Source organism: Mirounga leonina, unplaced genomic scaffold (genome assembly GCF_011800145.1).
Source record: "Mirounga leonina isolate KUSES-001 unplaced genomic scaffold, KU_Mleo_1.0 Mir_91, whole genome shotgun sequence".
NCBI lineage: Eukaryota > Metazoa > Chordata > Mammalia > Carnivora > Phocidae > Mirounga > Mirounga leonina.
The window spans coordinates 47692266-47713744 of NW_023270839.1; positions in this window are offsets into that span (position 1 = coordinate 47692266).

Consider the following 21479-nt stretch of genomic DNA (forward strand, 5'->3'; position numbering starts at 1 on the left):
GGTGGCTCAGTCAGTTAAGCGTCTGCCTTCGGCTCAGGTCATGATCCCGGGGTCCTGGGATCGAGCCCCGCATCGGGCTCCCTGCTCCGCGGGCAGCCTGCTTCTCCCTCTCCCACTCCCCCTGCTTGTGTTCCCTCTCTTGCTGTGTCTCTCTCTGTCAAATAAATAAATAAAATCTTTTTCAAAAATGTGTTTAATTGTAAGTTTGTAAAATTTAATTATTAACGATGGCTGTGTTTAACCTCCACTTCAGAAAATTCCTAAAAATTCAACCACCAGCTCTCAAAAGCCACTGCCAGCCAGCTCCAGTGCCCCACTAGGAATCAGATGTGGTCCATGACCCCGAGATCATACTAGCTAAGTAAGGAAGACGGGCCCACCCAGGGTGGGTCATCAGCCGGGGCCAGAGTGGGGCCGTGGAGAACCTGAGGAGGCACTGACCCTACCCAGGGGTTCAAGGAAGGCTTCCTGGAGGAGGTGTTGTCACACAGAAATCTGAGGGAAGAGTAAGAGGATCCCAGAGAGGGGTGGGGAGTGTGCCAGGCTGAAGCGAGTGCTGGCCAAAGACCAGGAGAGGAGAAAGTGCTTGGCATGCACTAGAAACCAATGCAGGAGGCTAGTCCTGCTGAGGGGAAGGCTGGGCTTCTGTGCAGGTTCTGCTGTTGACAGCTCTGTCACTTGGGGCAAGTGTCCTTCCTTCTCCAGGCTTCTTCTTTCTGTCAGACCAGGGCCTTGAGCCAGATGGTCTCCAGGCCTGTTGGCTGGCTAGAGCCCCCAGGAGTCTGTGGAGGGGCCTGGAGAGGGGTGGGGAAGAGGGGCCGGCCCACAGGACACCCTCTGCAGCCAAGTCTTTGCTCTCTTCCCTTCCCCCCTCCACACAGTTCCTCCAGGTGATGCCTGAAACTCGTGGTTTGGCTGCAGAAAGTAGCTTTAATTATAGTCATTTAGAGAACAGTGTGCTGCGTCTCCTAATTACCGAGCCGTGCAACCCCAATTACATGTCTAAGGAGGCGTCTCAGGAGCCCCCTTCCCGGGGCCAGCCCGCCAGCTGCAGCCCCAGGCCAACTAGAAATGGGGGGGCAGGCTAGCAGCTGCTGCCGGACCTCCCTCCACAGCTCCCTTCGCGCCAGACCACGCAGGAAGCGCTGGTTCAGAGGCCTGCCCTGGAATGGGCGCGGGGTGAGGGGAGGCAGGGGAAGCGCCCCCAAAAGTGGGGCTCGAGACCCCGGGAGGGCCAGAGGCAGGAGGCCTCCATGCACGCAGCCGGTGCGCTGGCCCGACCACTGCCAAGTCAGAGCCTGAGCCAGGGAAGGAGGCTGGTGAACGTTTGGGAAGCGAGGCCCCCCGACTAGATGCAGCTTCTCTGGCCTCATGCCATCACCACCCACTGCAAAGACCCCTCAGAGACAGCCCTCCCCCTGCAGAGGGGCCGAGCAGCCCTGCCTCGCATGCCTGCTCTGACAGGGCACTCAGGACCCCAAGAGGACCCCAAGAACAAGCCTGCCTTCTCTTTGAGAGCTCCACGTATGAGAAAGAGAAGTCGCCCTCTGTGTAATTCCTACCCACAGGTCCCAACTCAACCCCCTGGGGCTGCTGTTCCCTCTGTCCTGGGGGTCTCGATGGAGGCTGGTCCTCTCCCAGGCAGGTGTCTGCCCCTGAACTTTGCCTGGCAACTCCGCCCAACCAGTTTCTGAGAGGACCCTGATTTGTGGCTCCCCAGGGCTTCTCCCTGGACACGTGCTCCTGGGAGCCCTCATCCAGTCCCCGGCACTGGGCTGACAACCCCCAAGTGGCTCCCAGCTTGAGTCCCTGACCATTGCCTCCTGCCGCCTTCCACAACGCAGCCATCCCAGGCCGCCCGCAGGCCCACACCCACACCCACACCCGCCCCAAGCCGACCCCACAAACTTCCTCTGCCCTGCCCCCTTTATATTCAGTCCTCACAGCCTCAAACTCCAGCACTTCCTTCTCTCAAGTATATCCAGATTCCATCCCTCTCCTCCAAGACCCCTGGTCCTGCCCCACTCAGGCCACCGTCCTCAGTCACCTAGAACCTCTCAAGGGCCCTAGCTGGTCTCCCCGCTGAGTCCCAAGAGGCAGCGGAGCCTGGAAATCAGGCGCATGGCCCCGAGGGTCCCATCACTGGCTCCTTCGCTCCTAGCTGGGCCCCAGGCCTTGAGTGAGCTACTTAGCATCTCTGTGCTTCGTTCTCTTAGTGCTGGTATGTCTCCTCGGTGCCTGTGAGCAGGATGGTTCCCGAGGAATTCAGAGTGGCCAGTAGGGGATGGGGACAAGGGGGTAAAATGAGGCAGAAAGGGCACAGGAGCCGGGTCTCTGAAAACTGTGTTCAACTAAGAGGCCCATGAACTTGCTCCTTAGATGAGTGGAGAGCCTTCAGAATAAAATCTCCCACCGATTTTGTATCTGAGATGGTGCCCAAGGGATGTCCTACCTCCTCTCCTGCAGAAGCTGAGAGCCTGCCCCGCCCTGGCTGCAGCCTGCGCATGGGCGCTAGAACCAGTAAGTGATGGAGCTCTGCTGGGCACAGCCCTGCCTCTCTCACCACAAGGGACCAGGATAGGACAAGTTGAATCCCAACCTGGGAGGGTGGGCCCGTGGCCCACGGGTGCCATTGTGTGGGCATGGCCCTGGAGGCAGGGGTCTGGGGAAGAGCGACTTCACATCCGCCACCTATGAAGCTCTTTTGCAAATATATTATTAGCTTGTTAATTAATTCTCATAACAGCCCTGGGAGTTGGGGGTAATTATCCCATTTTACAGGCGCAATGAGCAATGCTGTTACACACCCCGGCAGGGCCCTGTTCGGATAGCTAGTGCCTGGGTAGGAGGGAGGCTAAGGGTTGCTCCTGAAGCCAATGAGGCCTGCTGGTGGGAGAGGGGTCACAGACAGGTGGAGGGGTGCCCAGAGCTGGGGCCGACCAGATGCCACCAAGGGGGGCGGGGAAGGGCCGGGAGGTAGGCTGAGGGAGAGGCTCTCAAGCTGAGGTCTAGGGGAAACCTCCTTGAGGCCCACCTGATTATTGCACAGATGGGGAAACTGAGGCCCGGGTAGGAATAAAAACTTGCATAATAAGGTCACTCAGCCTGTCGGAGGCTGAGCTGGGACCTGTCCTTTAGGCTGGGGCCCCACCTCTACCCAGGGTATCCTGAACTGGCCGGAGGAATGGGGGCTGCTGGTGGAGAGGGAGGCCTGACTGAGGCCCTGTCCCAGGGCACACCCAGCTTGGCCTTGGGGAGAACTGAGGATGCAGCCCCTCTGGGGCCCCAGCAGCTCTCACTGGGCGGACCAGCAGGCACTGGTGAACTTTCCGGCCTCTCTGGGTGGCCAGCAGAGGGTGGTGCTATCCCACAGTGAAAGCTCCCAGGCTCCCAGCCACCTCTCCAGGTCTATCTCAAGGTCCCAGGGCAGAGGCAGGGGAGGGGCGACACGGAGTTCCCAGGAGCAGGAAGAGCATGCAGGGCTGAAAATTAGGATCCCTGGGCTAGTCCTGACACCTGTCGCCTCTTGCCAAAGGGTCCGGTTTCCCCAGCTGTGCACCGGGGGGAAATCAGACCTTTTCCCCCTCCTTACATGCCCACCAGCTTAGAGAAGGTTTTGGAAATATACCCAGCTCCATCCAACCTCTGCTCTCTGGAAAAGAGAATGCATCCTAGGCTGCAGCCCTGTATAGAACTCTTGCAGAAGAGGCTAGATGTAAGGAGGTCTCCACAGAGTGTCCCCAACTGTCCTTTTACCGAAATTCTACTCTGGGGGGCAAGAAGGATGATCAGACTGCTGGGCGGCGGTGGGGGGAGGGTGTAGCTAGATGTCTCTGCCTCTGTCTCAGGCCCCTCTTAGGTGAGGGGAGAGAATTTTCCCCAGGACAGCTGAGGGAGGGTAGTGGGGGTGATGAGCCAAGGCAGGACCCAGAAGAGATCCCAGTACAGGGCAATTGGCCCATTGTGAGAGGGCTCCCCGTGTTACCCCCAACAGCCTACAACCCTTCCCACTGGTGAGGTTTCCTATGACCAGTCTTCTAGAATCTGGTCACAGCAGGAATCTCTGCTCTGACTGAGAGCTCACTATATCTCCTGAGGCCTCCACTCAAAGTCCCAGAGGTCCAACTTCTAGGGGCAAAAGTCCCAGGACAGAAGGCAAAGCAAGATCTGGGGCACTGAGGATATTGAGATCCCCAGGTCAGAAAGAACCCCCAGCCCTGCCTCCCCCCACTGAGATTTAAAATGCCCAGGAGGCTGGAGAATGTCATCCAGGTGAGCTGTGCTTTCCTATGGTAAGCTGTACCCTCTCTGGTCTTCGGCACCCAGCCTGGCTGTGCCTGGTGGGGGACAGACCAAATGGTCTCTCGGGCCCCTTCCAGCATCACGGTCCTTGAGTTCCCACTGCTGTTCCCACATACCCCCGTCCAGGCACAGTCTGCGGGAAGTCTCCCATAAAGGCCAGGAGTCTCACCCCCAACCCTACAGTCCTCACGAGCTGACTGGCTCCTTTGCCCAGAAAGCGGGAAGGGTGGCTGTGGGTCCACAGCAGGCAAGAAACATGGAGATGGGAACCGAGGGGGGGGACAGCATCCTGGCAGGTGGCACGCTTGCACCACGGAGAGGGGCTGGTGACTCACAGGGACCCAGAGGGGCATTTCCTCCCGAGGCAAAACCAGACAGGGAGCGCCCAGACGGGGAAGCACGGGAGGGAGGGACACACATCCTGCAGCTTTGTTCTCCCAGGTGCACGTCCAGGCCAGCATTTCCGGGAATCACTGTGACCCTCCTGCTGTCTCATGCTGTTGTCAGAGTCTGTCCCCCGCCCTAGTGCTCTCGATTTTACAGTAAGAAACGCACCCCCCCCCCCCCAAGCCCACTGCCACCAACAAACACCCTGCTTCAACCACCATGACCACCGGCCTGGACCACGGTTAAGAGCTTCTTCACATCATCAGTCTCCTCCCCGTCCTGGGGCTTTCATCCTGGGGTCTCCGTGTCCCCACCCCCACCACCCATCTCTTCCTCAGCCCCTCCCACCCCATACTTTGCCTTCAGGTTCTCCTCCTAGAAGCCTTCCCTGACCACCCCCCCCACAACTAAGTCAGACCCCCCGGCACTATACCCTTCTCTGGACCCTGGCAGGAGCTGAGTATATATTACGAGGTTTAATCGTATGGTCTGTGATGAGCACCTGCGTCCCCCCACGAGGTCAGAACTGGGTCTAGTGTGGCCTCCATTGTCTCCACAGCACATGGCTCAGAGCCAGGCACTCAGTGAACACGCACAGAATGAAGGGATGTCCCATGGGGCGTCTGCAGCCCCCTCACCTCCCCCTCACCAGGCCCCAGCTCCTCTCCATAACCCTGGTCATCTGCGATCCCTGGAGCCTCCTACTGGTTGGGCTCTGGGTGCGGACTGGGCAGCGTGCCCCCAGACCCCAAGATCAAGGTCAGACTCAAGACCCCTGTAAATTCCCCAGCAGGTGTCAGGGAGAGCCTCAGTGACACCAATTGCCATGACCTACCGACTCAGAGGAAGCCAGTCCTCCAGAACCCAGCCCCCCAACTGGAGGAGTCCCATCTAGAATCAGTTGCCCAGAGAGGGTCAGGGCCCAGCCCAAGGTCACACAGCAAGGCTGCCACAGAGCTACACCAAGAATCCAGGGCGCCAGTTCCAGCTTAGGGTTCTCCCCACACTATAATAAATGTGACTATTTTTAGGAAGTTAATTAGCAAGTCAAATACGACTCCTGCTAATAATAATACCACCTTTATGCTTTTCAGTCTCTGCATCACCTCATTTGCTCCTGCAGCAGCCGGGTATGCCAGGCAGTGAAGTAGAAGGTGATCTCATTAGAAAGGTGTGGTCAGGAAAGAGGAAGTAACTGGTCCTTCCGCCTGTCCCACCAGCTCAGTTTAGGGATGTTCCCAGAGGCCACAATGCCCCAGAGGCTCCTGTCTCCAGGGCCTGGCTCAGAGCCTCGCAGGTGGCCTGCTGTCCTGTCCTCGTAGGGTGCCCAGCTGAAGTCAATGTCCTGTTGGCGGCCCCCCCGCTCGTGCTGGCTGCAGCCCCAAAGCTGCCTCCTCACAGCTGCTGGGCTTCGGGCGGCTTTGAGGGCTGGTCTCCACTGGGTAGATTTTTGTCTTCCTGGGCAGAGGCGTGGGCAGCCTAGCTGTATAGCCAGGGCTGCCCCCCAACTCGGGACCCCTGCTAGAATGGAGGACATCTTCATCCCAAGAGGGGCTGGGGTCAGGTCCAGCCTCTCATCCCCACAGGCCCATCTCCTGCCCGCTCCCCGCTCCCTGGCAGAAGCTCCTGGGACATATGGTGGCACCAGACAGGGCTGGGTGAATGCAAACATGAGGTCAGATCCTCGACTGCTTCCCATGACCTTCCCAGAGGAGGGGGTGTGTCCCACCAGGATGAGAGGGGTAGAGGCCTCCCAGGGTGGCCCACAGACGCCCTGGGGGCAACGGGTGCCTCTCCCTGCCTCCATTCCCTGGTGGGACGAGGTGGGCACCCCCTTCACCCAACCCCAGACCTGGTCCCCACCGACAGGGAGCTCCCACCCCAGGGGGGCTGTGTTGGCTGCGGGACAGTGGCTCGCCTGGCGAGGGACAGCTTGATGCTGACACGACAAGAGCAAGACTATCGCTGAACAAAGGGAGACGGGAAAGGGGCTGTGTGCGCAGGAACGGTTCCTGAGCTGGTGGCCGGCATCACCGGCTGCGTGTCTGAGGGAGGAGGCACAAGATCGCCTCTCCCCGAGCGTTCAGTCCAGCGTGTTCTTGATCGCAGCCTGGGAAGCAGGGCTGGCGTAGGCCCCCCATGGCCATAGCGCAGGGCGTACTTCAGCCTTCCTGGGAAATCCCTGTCACCCCCTGCCAAGGGCCCTCCTCTCCCAACGAAACCGGTCTCTGAATTGCCTCTGAACCCTGATAGCAGGGTGTGTTCGCCACCCCCACTGTCTCGCCCTCTCTGGGCACCCCACCGCCCCCTCTGGGGTGGGAGGGGGAATGTGCATTAACAAGGGAGCCCAGAAAGGGCCGTGCTGAGCCCCAAAGGCAGTCAGCACCGTTGGGGGGTTGCTTAGACACCTAGAGCCCTGCGGCCCCCACCGCACCGTGAGGGAGGCGGCGGGTATCAGGGCAGCAAGACAGGTGCGGGAGCCCTGCGGTCGGGCCTGTCACAGAGCATCAGAGAAGTGAGGGTTAGGAGCCTCAGGGAAGCTGTGGCTTTTCAGCTGAGGGAGCGAGAAACATGGGCTAAAGTAGAGTTGGTGCCCGACTTTCTGGCACAAGCGAGGAAGGGCTGCCCACCGCCTGCAGGATCCAGGACACAGTGGTCCGCAGAGCCAGATGAGGCAGCCTAAGGTCATGGTCCCAGAGAGGTGGGGGACAAGTGGCAGCAGACACCCCTCCCCAATCCTGGATGAGGAAAGTGAGGCCCGCTAGGTAGGAAGGGAGGGGCTCGTGCTGGAGAGGAGCCCTGATGTCGGCGGGGGTGGGGGGGAGGGCCAGCTCCCTAGACCCAGAGCTCAGCAAAGCACAGTGGCCTGCATCACCCTGGTCCAGTGCGGCTCAAGTGCTGGGATGCAAGCAGGGTGGGCACGTGCATTCCGGAGCCGGGTCCTGGGGGTGCCCCAAGACAGCCTCGAACTTGGACCCAGGCAAGAAGGGCCCCTGCCCTGGACCCCACACTCTGGAGGAACCCACTCTGTCCCTCGCCTGGCTTCAGGCCACCCAAGGCCCATGCCCCTTCTCCTAATGCAGGACCCCAGAATTCCCCACCCCACAGTCTGCAGGGGTCTTTCCCTCAGCCCTGCAGCTAGTGTGCACAGCCCAGGCCTGAGGGGTGGTCACCCGTCTGTGAATGAAACGTGGCCGGAGGGCTGCGGATGGGCTCTCCCCGTGCCGCCACGCTCCAGCAAGACCCCAAGAGTCCAGGAATTCCAAATGCAACCTGGCCTTCCAGGTGGTTCTCAAGGACTGTTTATCCACATGGGAGGCTAGAGTGTATCCTATTTATCAGTTCGTTAGCTGGATTATAACGGAACTATCTAGACATACGTCATGCGGGCCTCCACTTGTATGTCTGCCCTGGGCCCCACAGCTGTCAGGCTGGGCCTAGCAGGGGTACTACATGCAGAGTCCCACACCACCACCATGTGTTTCCTCGTTCTTGCTCTGAAGCTCATGGCCTCCTTCCTCCGGGATGCCCTGGAAGGGACATGAACCCCAAACTCCCAGGCTGGACCATCAGCTCCCTGAAGCAGAGGCCAAGTCCTAAAGCGCCACTCCCTGTCTCATTCCCAAGCTGACTTGGGCCCCGCACCTAGCAGCTGACAGTGGGAGTCGTCCCAGGACGCTGGGGGCTTGGGGAAAGGAAGAAGTACTTACTGAGCACCTCCTATGAGCTAGGTTTTGGAACCGTCTCCCCTAATCCTCAGGAACCCTCTGGGGACATTGTCATTTCATTGTTAGCACCCTTTTGCTGCCAATGAGGAAAGGAAGGGTCCAAGAGTGTACAGACCTTGCCCAAGGTCACACAGGTGCTACAGATCCTCACCTCTGAGCCCTGAGCCTGTGCTCTTTGCACTTGAACAAGCAAAGAAAAGTGAGGGGCATTTGTGGGAGGCAAGGGACAAGCAGAGAGCAGGCCTCTGTGGGTCACAACGGGGGAGCCAGATCTAGCCAGCATGTGGGGACCCCAAGCCCTGACCACCAGACCCCTTAGGAGCCAATCCCCAGTCCCCAGTGGGGTGCCCTAGGGACTGAGGGGGGAGGTCCAAGCACCCTCTCAGGCCCCTTGGGCCTCTCACCAGAGGTGACAGAACTCTCATGTGTCCATGAGAGCGTCAGGACCCCCAGGCATCCAGGAAACCAGCACCCGAGATAAGAGGGAAGATTAGAGATTCACCCGGCCATGTGCAGGGGACAGATAACACCGCGGCCAGGCCTCTCTGCACCTCCGTGTCAGTGTCCTCCGCATCACCATACAGCTGGGCCTTGCGCGAGTCACGGAGCCTCCCACAGCCTCAGCGGCCCCACCTGTCGAGAAGGAAAAGCAACACTGTCCTCTCTGTGAGGCCTTTTCCTATCAGGTGAATAATAACACTCCAGGCCTGGGGCGCCTGGGTGGCTCAGTTGTTAGGTGTCTGCCTTTGGCTCAGGTCATGATCTCAGGGTCCTGGGATCGAGCCCCGCATCGGGCTCCCTGCTCAGCGGGAAGCCTGCTTCTCCCTCTCCCGCTCCCCCTGCTTGTGTTCCCTCTCTCGCTGTGTCTCTCTCTGTCAAATAAATAAATAAAATCTTAAAAAAAAAAATAAATAACACCCCAGGCCTGGCACCTGCTCACTGTGTGTGTGTGCGTGTGTGTGTGTGTGTGTGTGTGTGTGTGTGTAGGGGGAGGGCCACACAGCAAGGCTTAGTTCCTTTTCCCCGAAATTAAGAGGTCGTTCTGATTCTCAGAAAAGAGGAAGTAGGTGGATTCCGGAGAAACTTTGACCAGAGGGGAAGACCACCCCTCTGGCAAGGGTCTGGCTCTGCCCATTCGTAGGTGAGGTCCCGTAGAGGGTGAGGGTGACCTGACATGGGCTGTAAAGCCAGCACCTCTCGCCTGAATTCCCGCCTACCTGGCCCTGCCTCCCCACATCCGTTCCCTCCTGGCATGTTTGGCCCCGGCCCGGGAGAGGGTGGTGAGCTCTGGAGGTCTTCCTGGGCAGGGGCAGGAGGCAGACACACGGCCAGTGAGCATCTCCGGCCCAGTCACGCTCGGCAGAGCCCCCACCTGGCAGGCTGGGCTCCGCAGTCGGGCTTCCGTCCTGCCCCCCCAGGAGCTCCCTGGGTCCAAGGCTTTGCAAAGGCGGCCCTCCCATCTGGCCCACCCTTCTTCTGCCTCTGTGTCTGCCGGGTTGCCCCACCTGAGAGCCCTTCTCTAGGGGCCCGTCGAGGGTAGCCAGGGTAGGAGGGGGGCCTACACCTACATGTTCCAGAAATTTGTTCAAAAGACACCTCTGCTTTCACCGGTCTCCCTTCTGGTCTCCTCACCGCAGTGGGAACAGCCATCCTGTCACCTGAAACGGTGTTCCCTTGCCTCCGTTCTGTCCCTCCCCTCACTCTGACCGGTTCCCCTCCCGTAAACTCCTTAGCATCCGTTCATCCCTTCCCAGGACGCAGCCACCAGAGTGAAGCAGGAGCTGGTCATCTCGGCCTTGTCTCAGAGAGGCTCCGGGGAACCTGCGGCCCGACCTCCCTCCACCTCCTGCCGCTGCCTCTTGGCATCAAACCCTCTGCTTCCGTCCTTCCCGTCCTCCCGCAACCCTCTCTCAGCCTCACCCCCAGCTCTGCCTTCATGGCCACCGGCCTCCCACCTCCCTTTGACCTGAGATCTGACTCCCGCCCTGCGCACCACCCAGGGCCCTGGCAGCCTCTCTGCTGTCCCTCCGTGGCACTGCCCACATGGACTCGCTTCCTCAGTGTTGTCCCGCACTGCTGACCACTCACACCCAGGCCTCCTCCCACCTCCCTGGCTGCTCCTCCCACAGGCTGCTTCTTGCTTCTCCCTTCTCCCGATGCCACCTTCAAGTGAGCCCCCACCAGAGCTCCATCCTGGGCCTCTCCTTCCAAGGAGACAGACCTCTCCCACCCCTAGCTTGTACTCCTCCTGCATCCTCCGGGCTTGGGCCCCCTGGCTCCTCTCCTGAGCTCCAGACCAGATAATCCACGTGCCCACCGGACACCGCTTCTGGCTGCCTCTCGGGATCTCCCCGAAACCTGCCCTCCCCCCAGTTCTCTCTCTCTCTCTCTCTCTCTCTCTCTCTGCCCTCCCGGATGCTGAAACCAAGCACACCTTTCACTTTCTCCCACTAGATCTCATCCGGTCTCAAGGCATCAAGTGCCTTCTCTGCTGTGCACCCCCGAACACCCACTGAGGCAACTGCCATCCCCTGTCCGGAGCCCTCCCCAGGTGCCCACGCAGTGATCCACTTGGTGTCTAATGAACACCTCGGGTGTCCCAGCTTCTGCTCTTCTGCCAGATTGCCCTTTCCCCACGGATGCGCGAGCCTCCCTCCCTCGCCGCCTTTATGCCTTCCTTCAAATGTCTCCTTGGTGAGGCTTGCCCTGGCCACCCCATTTAAAACTCCAGAGGCTTCCTTGACCAGGCCTGCCAATCACCCTCACCTTTACTGTATGTTTTCCACACCTCGAACAGACTCTGTAATTTATGTATCATCACATTTATTGTCTGACACCACCCGCTAGAAAGAAAGCTCCTCAACGGCGGAGACTTGTCTGTTTCGGTGATGGAGGCAAGCTCGGTTCCTGGAACTGTGCCTGGCACGTGGTCGGCATTCAAGGATTTTGCTACGTGAGTCAATAAATGGTGGGATCTTAGGCTCCTCCCCTTCCACAGCAGCCACATCCCGCTCACCACCAAGCCTTGTTTCTATCTCCTTCAAAACTTTCAAGTCTGCACCTGTGTCCTCATCCCCAACGCCGCTGCCTTCCCCCAGGCCCTGCGGCTCCGGAGTCTGGGTTGTCTGACTCTCCCCGGCCTCCAGGCCACCAGGCTGAGACACGGGACCCGGCATGGTCTCAGGAGCCAGACTGGCTGGGTTCTTTCCCTGGCTCTGCCAGTTACTGGCTGTGTGACTTGGGGCTGGTTCCCTAACCTCTCTGTGCTCTATTCCTCCATTTGTAAAAGAGACATTATGATGATGATAACACCTCCCCTGTGGGGTTTGGAGTTGTGGAGAGGTTTACATGCGATAGCATGGGTAAAGCATATTATAAATGGGGGTTATTGCTTTGTACTTGCCAGATCTCGTTACCAGACAAAGCAGAGCAGAACCTACTGAAGATTGTCCCTGGGCTCCTGGGGCTTTTCGGTTTCTTCTCTGAAAGACAGGGACCCTCCCAAGCTGGCCTCCATTTGACTTGCTTGGCATTGTCCCTTCATTCCGATCACCCTAAATTCCCCAGGTGTCCTGAGCCGTCACGTTGCGTCCCGCCCCTGCCTGGGCATGGGCCCCTTTCTCTGACTCGTACTTGCTTTTTCACTGGACAGAAATCCCGCAGCTTTTTTGCACCTGCACACACAGAGAGCTTTCACATTCTTTTTACACTGCCTAGTGATCCATCACGGGAAGCTGCCAGAACCATAGCCCGTCCTATGCTGACGCTCACACAGGGTGTTCCCAATCTTTTGCCACCACAACAGCCCTCTGTGGATGCTTTTGTGTGCGTGTCACCTCCACGTAAGTGTCTCTGTGGGACAGAATCCCAGAGGCCGAAGGTAACTAGTGAGGTATGAGCTGCTTTCCTACCCCCTCGCTGCCCCGGTGCGTGCCCCAGCAGGGCCCAGAGCCGGACGCAGAGCCCGGGGACTCTGAACTCACGCCCTGCACCCCTGTGCCAACCTGCCTCCCTCAGAAGAGGGGCCTGAGACTGAAGGCCGGCTCTGCTTTCTGCCTCTGTCATGGTCGGCCTCCCTGAGCCTATATGGGGATCCTGGGGACCCAGCCGGGAGCACTGGGGCGGCCGGCCCCCAGACTCTCAAAGAACACTTTGAGCCTTCATGCGTGCCAGGGGCCAGGGGTATGGACTCCCACCCAGGGTCTCCCCACCTGGGTCTCCTCCTAGCCACTGCCTCTGACCTACCCATCGGTACACACAGGGCCCGTTTTGGCCCCTCAGAGATGGAGCAGGGGTGGGAGCCAGTGAGCAGGGTGCAGGGTCAAAGCCTGGCTGCCCTGGGCGGTCGGACAGATCCCTGAAAGAGGGACCGGCCGAGCTGAGGAGAGGGCCGCCCCAAAGAGCCAGCCCGGGCCATGCCGCAGCTCAGATGGCTCCTGTGGGCCTCCCGCCGGCCTCACAGGCTGAGCCCAGTCGGCCACCATCTGCCGTGGGGTGGAGGCTGCCCAGGCCAGCTTCGTGCAGGAGGCCTCCTGGCACAGATGTGAGGGGCTCGGGAGGGTCCCAGCTCTCCACCCCTTGGCTGAGGCCTCAGGGTCCTGTCGGAGCCTCCCTGCTCACCCTCTGTCCTCCTGTCCCCACACATCCACTCCACCCCAGTCGGTCATATGGAAACACTTGAGTTTCCCACACAGCTCATTCTGCTTCCCACCTCCGTGCCTCCGACCGTGTAGCGGCCCTTGGCCCCATCTTTGCCTAGCTAACACCTACTTTTCCACAAAGATGGAATCCAAGAATCGCTTTGGTTTTAATGCCCCCCTCCCTGGGTTCGCTGCTGTCGGAACACTGGCCCCCGCCGGATGGCTCATCCCAAGGGCACCGATGATGTCCCGATGTCTGTCTTCACGGCACCACCAGCCTGGGCAGCTAAGCCCTCCAGGGGAGTTTTAGCCAAGCCAAGCCCTCGGCCCTGCCAAAATCCCCCACCTGACAGTGCCGCAACACCTGGGCAGCCCCGAGGAAAAGCCAGTCCTTGAGGCCCTTTGCTAAAGATCCAGAAATCGCCCCGGAAGCCCCACAGGAGCTCCGTGATAGGGAAGTGAGGCCTTCTGGAGGCCAGGGTGGCAGGAGGCACTTCAAGGACATCATCTTCTGGGCTTTCCCATGCCCCCATGACTCAAAAGTTTCTCCACAGCATGGGGGCTGCCAGGGAACCATGTCAAAAGATAACATCAGCCCGAGCGAGCTGAGCACTGAGATGAAGAAATGAGGGGAGGTAGGGGGAGGGGGGACAAGCGGGCAGGATGGGCTTGAGAGCCACGGGGCTGCCAACTCCTAGAGCTCCCAGCCCACCCACACGAGCATCCGGGTCAGGCTGGCCCCACCTGTCCAGACCCCGTTGGCCTGTAGAGAGCCGAGGGTGCTGGTGGGAGGGCAAGAACTTCTCCTGCTGTCTGGGAGGACAGTGGCTGCATCCCCCCTATCTGCACACACCTCAACACCTGATCTGGCCAGGAACTTACCCAGGGGCCCCATGAGTCAGAGTATGAGGCAGAGGGTGAGCTCATTTCAACTTAGTCCTAGAAAGTATGAGTTCATTGAGCAGGCATCCCCCAGACCTTGCTCCTGAGGCCAGCCACTGGGATATGAATGTAGGAGGCCACCAACTCTGCCTGCCAGCCAGGTCCTGCTGTAGCTCACCCCTCCCCACAGAGGATGGACCCAGCCAGGCTCCAGCCTCTCCCTCAGAGGGCAGGACCCGGGAGGGTGGAGAGGGTGGGACAGGAAGGCAGGCTGAGGGAGGTGGCTCTGACTCTGTACTGGGCCCATACACCTACCCCCAGCCCTGGGGTCTCAGGGGGCAAGTCAGGCAGAACTGAAACTGGGCAGAGGACAAACTGGTCGGAACAAGCCCCAGGGACCGCTAGCGCTCACCCTTCACCCACACACACCTTGCCCAGCACCCCTCCCCAAGCCTGGGAAAGTCTTCGAAGCTTGGCTTCCTTCTGCCACCTCCCCTTCCCTACCCCCAGCCCCATGCTCCCCAGGCCTCACCCATCTGAACTGAAAGGACCACAGGCTGGGGGAGGGGTTCAGGGCGCTGGTTTCCCTCCGCCACTGCCTTCTAGGGTGACCTTTGGCAGATCACTCCCCACTCAGAGCCTCAGTCTCCTCGTCTGGCCTGGGCTGCTGGCCCATGAGCTGGAGATGAGGACTCAGCACGAAAGGAACAGGCTGTATGGGCGGATGTGAGGCAAGGAAGGGGACTTTTCAGCCGGCAACACTGAGGCACTTTGGCACCTTGACCGTCAACCTTTCCAGGGACGCGAGTGCTGGGAGGGCGCAAAGGCGGGGCGCGGCCCACAGAAACGGTGCTTCCCCTGGAGGCTTCCCACTTGTCCCTCGCACGCATGAGGGCCCCGTGACTCTTCCTTCGCTCCCCTCGCCACGAGCGCCACCGTTTCCGGTCTGTGTCCCCTCGGCTCTGCCGGGGCAGCCGGAGCGTCTGTGCCCCCGCTCCCCCTACCCCTAGCGCAGGCACCAAGTAGCTGCTCAACAAAATAGGTGTTGAAAGAAGAAAGGCACGGAAAAGAACAAGTGTGGGTGAGGAAGTGGAGAAAGCGGAGCCCCCATCGCTGGTGAGGATATAAACTGGTATGACTCTGCGGAAAGCGGTTTGGCAGCTCCCCCAAAGCTAAACACCACGTGATTCCGCAACTCGACCCCCAGGTAGACAGATACCCCAAAGAACGGAAAACCGATGCCCGCAGGAAAATTTGCACACAGCGTCCACACAGCACTGCCCACAATTGTCCGAGAGTGGGGACAACCCGGGTGTCAGGGAACCTGTGAGCGGGTAAAGAAAACGTGGCAGGAGTACCTGGGATATTACTCAGCAATAAGAGGAGGATAGTGTGTGAGAGACAGATACACACTGCCATGTGGGTGAAACCTGACAACAATTACGGTAAGTGAAAGAAAACCGGGTTTAAAGGTCACATTGTGTATGACTCCCTTGTCGTGAAATGTCCAGAATGGGCAAATCCCTGGAGACAGAAAGTAACTTCGCGGGGGAAAGGGAGAGGGGAGTGACTGCTAAGGCACAGAGTTTCTTTGGGGATGATGGAATGTTCTGGAATTAAATGGTGGTGATGGTCATGTAACATTGGGAATACACTGAAAAGCACTGGATTGTATACTTTAAAATGTGATTTTTATCTCAATTAAATATAAAATAAAATAAAGGCAAACTACCTCCCTAGGGATGAGTTGGAAGGCCAACCTGTCTGGCTGGCTGGTTTGTGTCTGAAAACGTCACCCCATGGGAGGCACTCTTTGCCTCGGGAGGGCCCCACCGGCTCACTGCACCCCTGCCCCCACGCTCAGCCTGGGAGGGGCCCCGGGAGACCCAGTGGGCCTTGTAGTGGGATGGAGACCTCTCTTGTATCCCCGGCTTCAGGACAGGTGCCCCCATGACAAGGGGACTTGAGGTGTGGCTACAGTCTGGTCTCTGACACAGATCCTGTCCCCTCCTTCAAGCACAGCAACAGTTCACCTCACACATTAGGTGAGGGTGACAGAGCCTGAGGACTGGGCACCCCCCCACACACAAAGGCCTCTCCTTTGGCACACATTCCAGCTGTATACGGACCCGCAGTTGGGAAGTTCTTCCTTTGGTTTGACTGTAGTCTTTGGCTCGGAGTCAGTAGTGGGCAGAGGTTTCCAATGAGTCAGTCTGATTCAACGTTACTCAGTTTCAGGCCCCCCACAGGGGTCCTCACCCCACAATGTTCACTTCCCCATGATGGAGCAGGATGTGGGCTCCCTCCAGCCCCCTTAGCAGCTGCTTCCTGAGGTGGTGCTGGTGGCAACCAATGAAAGGGGAAGGCTGACACCCTCCCCACCCCCCCAGCCAAAGCGGAGGGGCCCCCCACTCCCACCCTTGGAGGATGCATTGGCGCGTGGCCCTCCCCTTGCTGAGCCTCTTGGAACAGGTGGTCCCATCATCTTCCGCTGATGGCCAAGCATCAGGTCCAAGTGGATGGTCTGCAAGAGGTCCTGGCCCACTGGGGTTGCTTCTGCCCCAGGCCTGACTTTTTCATTTCACCAGAGGGACCCCATGTGTCTGCCGGCCTCTGCTGTGAACATCCTGTGTCAACCACAAGGCCAACAAAGCAGAGGAGTTTAATTAGTAGCTACAGAATGAGTAAGTGAGATCAGATAAACTGGTCTGAAACCCATTTCTTGAGGACAAACCCAGGTGCATGTTTTTGCTGTGCAGTGTTAAATTACTTACCCTCTCTGTCCTTCAGTACCTTTAACAATAAAATGGAAATGATAACAGTATTGACCTCATAGGGCTGCTGAGAAAGTTAGGATAATTATGTAAAACTTCTAGAATCGTCTCAGGCATATGCATCATAGGTGGTATAGGGCCACCACTATAACTGTTTGTAACTCTGTCTTCATGGTTGTCGCCGTTGAAGCCGAGCCAGGGCTCTGGCTGACCAATGCCCCTCTCTGACAAAGAGGGAGGGTGGAGAGAAGTCACACCTCTCAGAAGGACCTCTGGGCTCCACCTGGGTCAGCCCCAGGCCCTGGAGGGACTTTAGCTCCTGCCCCAGCAGTGGAAAGTGCCCCCTTCCCAAGGGTCCAGCCCGGGCTCCCCCTGCCTCTTGCAAGCCTCCCCCACACAGAGCCTGTGCTTAATAGGTGCTCAGTAAGTGGGCTGCTCGCAGTGGAGACAGGCTCTGGGGACCACTTGAGCCCAGATGCCAGGGCAGGGCAGGTCCTAGGTGACTCCCAGGACTTCCTGCCTGCCTGACGTCCCCCACCCCCGCCCGCCCCCCCACCCCGTGGGATCACTTTGACCGTGGGAGACCAGGGAGGCTAGGCATTCCAGGAAAGCCCTGACCCATCCAGGAAACCCAAGTACCTGGTAGGGCCTCATCTGGCCCATTGTCCTGAAAGGACGGAAACTGAGACCTCGGTCAGCATGAACCTCCCCCAGGGACATCCAGCCCCCCGCTCTCCATGAGTGGGGTACATGCTCAGCTTTCCTCCCTGCAGCCTCCTGATCCTGGGGCTTCCTATGGTGCAGTGTCCCTCTGTTCCCAGCTCCCAGGTGGGCCAGAGGGCATCTCGGCAGAACCCTAGGAGAAGGGGTATAAAATGGGGCTGGGGCTGAGTCCCCTCTGGGCCAGTGCATCATTAACTCCACATTGCATCTTTGTGTCCCTCTCTCCCCTGCTCACCTCCAGGGCAGTCTCTCTGTCTCTCTGCAAGTGACGTTGGCCCAGTGATCCCCACTGGATTCCCCAGATACCAGTGGGAGTCCCAGCCTAGGTCTTCAAGCCCCCACAGTGCCAGGGAGGCAGGGACAGCTGAAATGAAATGTGGGTTTGCCTTGAGCCTGTAGACACATGAGAAGATAGTTTCATGCCCCCCAAGTGGGTGGACAGGACTCGAGACGGTCATGCCTGCCTGTGTGTACATGTGAGCAGATAGTATGTGCCGTCCTATGTGCCTGCATCTTATGTATACACATGCTTGTTCTATGTGAGTGAACATAAGAGAACACTGAGAGAATCAGGAGGGACATGAAGAGACAGACTGACCGATACAGAAGGAGTGAGACTGAGACACAGAAAAGCCATCTTCCTTGGCAGGGGCTCTCCTCTCATTACACTGACTGGGGCAGGTCTCCAGACGAGGTGAGCAGACAGCAGGTGGAGTTCAGGAAAGGATGTATCAGGGCTAGGATGGTGACAGTCCCATGCCTCCTCATTCAAAGAGCCAGTCTGGGCCTTTTTCAAGGGTCGTGGTTTCCTCAGACTAGGTTCCCAAGGATGCCATCCAAGGTGCAGAAGAGCTCCAGATGACTCTGGGCTCTTCAGGCAGCCAGGGGAGGGGAGCACCTCTGACATGCCCCAGAGCCAGAGACGAATGTCCTAAGACTGACAGCTTATGGTGGCCAATGTGCACACTGAGGAGGGCCCCCATCTACTGGGAAATGAGCGCAGCAGTGGTGGGAGTAAGAAAACCTCAAGAGTCTCAAAACCTCCCCAACACCTTTACCTTAACCAAGAAGCATCTAGATCACACCCACCCCCGCTCCAATGGGGGCAGGTGCCGTGCAAGGGTGGGAAGAGGCAAGAGTTCTGGGCTAGGCTCTCATGGGCTATGCAGCTCTGGGCAAGAAGCTTCCCCTCCAGGCGCCATCCCCCCATCTTCTACTGGGGGACAGTAATACCCACACTGGCACTCTGCCTCCGAGGGTTTTGACCAGCTTATCAGGAGATGTTGGGGCAAGAAGGGGCTTTGGTAATAGGATTCCTGGAACCAGCTATAGGAAGATCCGCCCCGTGAACTAAGCATTTCCCCCATAGTCACCCTCCAGAAGAGGAAAAAGTGACTTCCTCTGCCCCCACTTCCTGCAGCTGGGACCCTGCTCAGCTCAGAGTGGGGAAACCATCATGGACCAACAGCATCACCTGCTCGCTCACTCTTGCCACCAGGAAGGCCCTCCACAGCGTGGGCCCCCGACCCCACTCTTTAGACCCAGAGCAAGATGTGCTCCCAACAGTGATCATCCGACCACACCACAGAGTAAGGGGATGAGTCCCAGCTGGGCGTCAAGATATGGAGGTTTTGGTCCCAGCTCTGGCAGGCACTCCAGATTGCCTTGAGTACCTTCTCTCTCTGGGCATCAGTGGAGAGTCCTGCCTGCCCACCTGCCGCGTTATCAGGCGGCAGGAACCCCAAAAGATCAGAGCTGGAAGGCACCAGGGTTTCCCACAAATCATAGATAATGGATGACCCAAATGGGGAGAGGGCCCTGGCACTGAGTGTTCCCCCTGAGCTCTACACACAGTTAGACAGAATGGCAACAGCTCTACCATGGGCCACCAGATCTGAGAGGACAGCCCCCTCTCTGTGGGGCAGGACAGAGACCGTTGGAGGAGCCGTGCATGGGGGATGGGAGCCAGCAGACTTCCAGCTTGTGCCTGGCCCCACCACTCCAACTTGTTCAACCAGTCCTTTCATATGGGTTACACTCTAGCTTCTCACACTGCCTGGTTTTGCACCTGCTGATTCCACTGCCTGGAACACGCTCACCTTGACTTTGTGTCCAGCCAACATCCATTCCCTCAAGAATGGGAAAGTGGACAGGACATAGGGTTTGGAGGTCCAGGGGGTCAGGGCCCAGTCTGCTTGGGAGGGCAGAGCAGTAGGTAGACAGGCATTGAGCTCAGGGTCCCAGGGGCCAAGATGGGACCAAGGCGGAGGAGATGGGGGGTCAGTAGCTGGGGCAGACTGTGCAGACAATCTGGGCTGTGGAGGAGCTGGTGGGCACAGGGCCCAGCTCGGCACGGGCAGCTGTGGGGGAGACTGGAACTGCAGACTATTTTTAGGCTCCTGTTGGATGGAGACACAAGGATGCTCCAGGCTATAGCCCTTGCTCGCTGGGGAAAGACTAAAGTGGCCCCAGTTGACCCTGGAGCTCAAGAGCTTCATACTTTGTCCCTAGAGACTTTGTCCCTAGAGACTTTCTGTGGGGCCAGAAAGTAAACTGGAAGCATCCCCAGCACCCCAGGGAGGCAAATGTCCCTAAGAGGTGATTTCCATATCATTTGCATGCTGCTCTGCTTCCTCATCAGAAGGAACCGAAAGTTCCCTTTCAGAGGTCCAGTAGTGGAGAAGAGCTATCACCCAAGTCCACCTCCAGCTGCCCCTTCTGGGTTTTGAGAGAGTCCAGAGAAGGTGATACATGCTCTAAAACTGGAAAGTGCAAATGGGGATTTAGCACCGTGCTAGAGCTATTGTGTAAGCTCAGGGGGGCAAATGCGTCCTATCTGATTAATTGGCGGTGGTTCCCTGAAGAGCAACGTTAACAAGGATTCACTCATTCATTCGTTTGTTCATTCCACAATTATTGAGCACCTACTATGTGCCAGACACTAATCTAGGTGGAGATTTAGCTCTGGAAAAAAAGAGAGGGGCGCCTGGGTAGCTCAGTTGGTTAAATGTCTGACTCTTGATTTCCACTCAGGTCATGATCTCAGGGTCGTTGGGTCAAGCCCCACATTGGGCTCTGCGCTCAGCATGGAGTCTGCTTGAGATTCTCCCTCTCCCTCTCCCTCTGCCCCTCCCCCCACTCGTGCTCTGTGTGCGTGCTCTCTCTCTCTCTCAAATAAATAAATCTTTAAAAAAAAAAAGACAACATTCCCTGTCCTCACAGAGAAGATACTCTATAGCAGTGCTGCCCAACAGAAATATCTGTGAGCCACACAGATACCTTTCAATTTTCTCATAGTCACATTAAGCGGAAGTTAAGAGAAACAGGTGAGATTAACTTTTACAGTATATTTTATTTGACCCAATATATCCAAAACATTTTCATTTCCAAGTGTAATCGATGTAACAATGCATTAATAACTTTTGTTTTCCTATTACACCTTCAAAATCCATTATGTCTTTTAGACTTACAACACCTCTCAATTCAGATGAGCCACATCCCAAGTGCTCGGGAGCTCTTGAAGAATGTTGTTCCAGAGGAAATCAGTCACTGAGCTCAGGAGAAAGAAATGCCCCCATTGATTAGTAATGTTTGCTATGGTCATGAGTCAGCCCCATGAGCTGGATAAAGTTGCAGGCCACGTTAGCCCACGTGTTATAGGTTATAGGCCCAACCCGAAGCCTGTGTTCACCTCTGCCTAAGCCCTCTGAGTGCATTCACGGGCCCAACCTGAATAAACAGCCAGTGTGGGAGGCCAGGCCTTTGGGAACTTTATTCAGGTGCTGGCCCGGCAGTCCTGGCCTGGGCGCCATCCTACCGAAGGGCACCAGCACGCCAACAGGACAAGTGCTTCCCGGGTGTGGTTCTGTGCTCTTTCCTCTCGTGTGGGCTGGCCTGTGGCCACTGGTGACCCTGGGAATGTGGTGGGTTTGTTTTTGTTTTCTTCCCAAGGACTCTTCCTCCCAGAGTTAACCAATATCAACATAAAAGTGTTTCCTGAGCCTGAGTTAGCCATGTCAGCCCCATTCCACCGGCCCACGCCC